Genomic DNA, 3974 nt, shown 5'->3' with positions numbered 1-3974 from the left:
TGATATCGAGAAAGAAATACGTAATACTCGTGAATTAGCAAGTTGATGCCTAGAGAATACTTGTTAACATGCAGGAAGTTTTAGAGTTCAAATTATCACAAGAAACAACAAAAAAAGAAGAAGTAAAGTGACGAATATAATATTTGATGACTCCTCCAAATATACATATATAACACCATCACTTTCACCACCAAAGACCATGAAGCATTTCTTTTTTAAACACTTCACCACATGCTTACCAAAGTAAAAGGACACCATTTATGTAGTAACTCTCCTGTGGATTCTTTATCTTCATTCTCATGTGTTAATTAGATCAATTAGTCAACATTGAATTGTTCAATGCTAACACAACCTTCAAATTCTACAAATTCCTTGTTGAAAAGTGAAGAGATTTGCTGAAATAAATTAGTGGTATTTAATGTACTTGATCTTAAAAGGGTTAATATATTTTTTGATTGAAGGTTAAACTCGAAAATACTACTCCCTCTGTCCATAATTACTTGTCCACTTTTGAATTGACACACCTATTAAGAAAACAATAATTGATATAGTGAGTTTACCATTTTGCCGCTATTAATTATGAAGTGGATGAATTAAAAACTTAAGATTTTCAAGAAATTCTACTTTTTTCAAAGTAATTAATTGAGGGTATAATAGGAAAAAAATTTTGTCCTTTCTTGATTTGTCAAAATGGACAAGTAATTAGGGACAACTAAAAATGGAAAAGTGGACAAGTAATTAGGGACGGAGGGAGTATTAAATATGCATTCTATAGATTGCAATAGTTACGGAATATGAAAAGCAATGTCAACTCATTATTGAATGGTTGAGGACTTGTAATAAGTGAGAATGTATCTGGTCAAGTATTGATTCATGCCTTATATTTCAAATTAATGGAATATGAAATATTATTACTATTTGAAAGGTAAATTCGATTTAGTGAAAGGATAAAATAGTAATTCAACTTTACATTTTGAAGTTTCTCACTTCTAATTATATATTATTATTATTATTATTATTATTATTATTATTATTATTATTATTATTATATATGATGATATGATAAACATTACCAACTAAAACAATCTTACAAAATTATCATTGAAACTTCAAGAATCTAAATTTTTATTTCTTAGATATGATATCTACAAAATATAATGGATCAATCTTAACATCCTCGAAAAATAAAACTATATAAGAAAAGTAACTCTAAGTTTCCTCTCTATTCCTACCCTGTCTCTCCCTAAATCTCTTATCAATTGTTGAAAAACTCTAGATACGGCCGATCCACCACCGTCGAAAGAAACGAACTTCATCGGGGTGTTCAACGGTCTTGCAGTTCAACCTCTTGATCGTACTTTTTACGCCCTACACATGACCGCAACATACCAAGAAAATGTCAAAGATTTCCCTGTGGAATTTCAGAATGTCAATTTCAAAACCGATGACATCATTCTTGATGAATTATTCAATGATATTTTTCCAAACCCTACCAATGATGATGCATTTCAAAACCCTAGTTGTATGCCATACTGTCTCAGAACGGAGTTGGGTTTGGACTCGAGTCAGATGAACCCTCATAGCTTTGGTCAACCTGAGAGCCAACTGATGGTGAGTTCTGATGATGCTTCTAGAACATCCAATTCGACCTTAGGATGTTGTCTTGGGGAAGCTCTAGTTTCAAAAAATCCGGTACATTTTTCCCTAAATTTAGGAAAAAATTCAGTAAAAGGTGGTGTTGTAGAACATAAACTGAAATTACAATGTGTCAATTTTAATATAAGTAACTGTAGTTATTTGTTGAAAAGGAAAAAGAGTAGTGAAGACTCGAATGATGTAAGCAAACACCAAAAATCCACTATATTTTCCTTGAGTGACAATGTTAACAATGATGAGGACGAAAAAAGGATGGCTAGAAAAATTAGGAACAGGGAAAGTGCTCACTTGTCAAGGCAAAGAAAGAAGCATTATGTTAAGGAGTTAGAGAATAAATTTAGAATATTTCATTCAACAATTCAACATTTGAATGAAAATTTATCCTATGCAATGGCGGAAAATGTAACTCTAAAGGCACAACTTGGAGGTACTGGTGTACCTGCTCAAGTATCGCCACCCCCCAGGATTTATCCATATCCTCCTCCATGGATGTCATATACACCATCTTATATGATGAGCCGACAAGGATCTCAAGTGCCATTAGTTCCCATTCCAAAGTTCAAATCACAGGCACTAGCACCCGCGCCAAAAATTAGCAAGAATGTGGAGAAAAAGAAGAGGGAGGTGAAAACAAAAAAGGTTGCTAGTGTTAGCTTCCTTGGTGTGTTGTTCTTTATGATGCTCTTTGGTGGGTTGGTTCCTTTATTAAAACTGAGATATGGAGGTATTACGGAACCATCTATGAGTGGAGAGTCTTTTGTGAATGGATTTTATGTAAAACATCATGGAAGAGTTTTGACAATTGATGGGTCCTGTGAATGAGATAGGTTATTCTGGGAAATACGGTGGAAAAGATCATAGCTCCCATTATGGTCGGGAAGGTCATGGTGAAAGCAATCAGAAAAATACCAATAAGGCTACAGATAAGTTTGTTCATGTGGGGAATGGTAGTGATCCTTTGGCAGCCTCTCTATATGTCCCAAGGAATGATAAACTTGTTAAGATTGATGGGAACTTGATAATTCAATATGTATCGGCAAGTGAGAAAGCCATGGCATTTCATGGAAGTGCTGATAAGAAAAATAGAGACGCCGGCCTCACAGTTCCTGGTGATATAGCCCCTGTCATCCCAGGAATCCATCCTCGCTTTTATCGAAGTCCTGCAATGGGACAAATCATTCTTGGATCTAAGGAGAAAGAGAATGTAAAATCAACAATGCAGGAGTGGTACCTTGAAGGTCTTGCCGGTAAGTATTGTTCAATCTAGACTGACTATTAATTCATGTCTTTGTGATATGACTGAGCAGTTTAAGGACTACATATCATTTAAATTCATGTTTTGCTTTTCTTTTTCCTTTTTTTTTTAGTTTAAATGAATTCCTCTAGTGTTTGCTTTGAGAATTTAGGCACTTTTAATTTCTTTGAGTCATAGTATATGCTCTAAGCAAATTCATGTTTTGGAATAGCCTTCTGCTTTCCAGTATTTTAATTCATTTTTGTGTTCATTTGGGCAGGATCTTTGTTGAGTTCAGGCATGTGTACAGAAGTGTTCCAGTTTGATGCGTCAGCTTCTGGTAAAGATATATCTATGGAAGAAAGGCAGAATGGCATACCTCCACAGAAATAGAAGAATCCTCAATGGCCCTCCAGTTTCCCTTTCTAGACCCTCTCACAGCATTTCTGAAGAACAAATTGGAACAAATGGAAAGCAAGAGAAATTCAGCAGGAACAAGTCACTTTCTTCCATGGAAGTATCTGTTCTGGTTGATGGTGATGGCATATAGGCTCAAAGTCCCTCTCTCGGATATTCGTTGTTGTGTTTATTAATAGTGTCAAACATGTCACCTATGCTTGCATGCTTCCATTTAAAGGATCTGCTCCTTTAGTGAATGCCCCTGAAGATGGAGTGTTCATGTAGCAGAAGTATGTTTGTCGTCTTCTTTATGTGTCATATGTTTTTGAAATAATAACACATTATCTCTCTTTAATTATCGAAAGAATAAAGCAAACAATTTTTTAAGTTATATGTATTATGTTTGTGCATTCAATATTTACTCAAAATGATAATTGTAGTTGCCAATTCCTTACATTAGCAAATAACCAGAAAACATTTGACTTTCTCCGAAATAATATGACATCTTACCTGGGCAAACCAAAGCTTGGAACGTCAGTGAATTAAGAAAAAAAGAGTAGACTGATTATACAACCACACACCTAGCAGAAAGATAAAAAGAAAGGATAAAAGAAGAGAACACATCCATATAGAGGCACACTCGATGTTGTCGACATAATAACAAAACTTATGAAATAAAAATTGA

The 3974-nt window shown here is 34.3% G+C and overlaps 1 pseudogene; it reads left to right on the top strand.

The window, feature by feature from the left end:
* Window positions 1-1374: 1374 nt before the first annotated feature.
* LOC125855754 (bZIP transcription factor 17-like) lies at window positions 1375-3574 on the top strand (annotated as a pseudogene).
* Window positions 3575-3974: the final 400 nt, after the last annotated feature.

The sequence above is a fragment of the Solanum stenotomum genome, chromosome 2, assembly GCF_019186545.1.
Source record: "Solanum stenotomum isolate F172 chromosome 2, ASM1918654v1, whole genome shotgun sequence".
NCBI classification, from domain to species: Eukaryota; Viridiplantae; Streptophyta; class Magnoliopsida; order Solanales; family Solanaceae; genus Solanum; species Solanum stenotomum.
The sequence above is the reverse complement of the archived record's forward strand: the minus strand, read 5'-3'. Positions and strand labels throughout refer to the sequence as shown.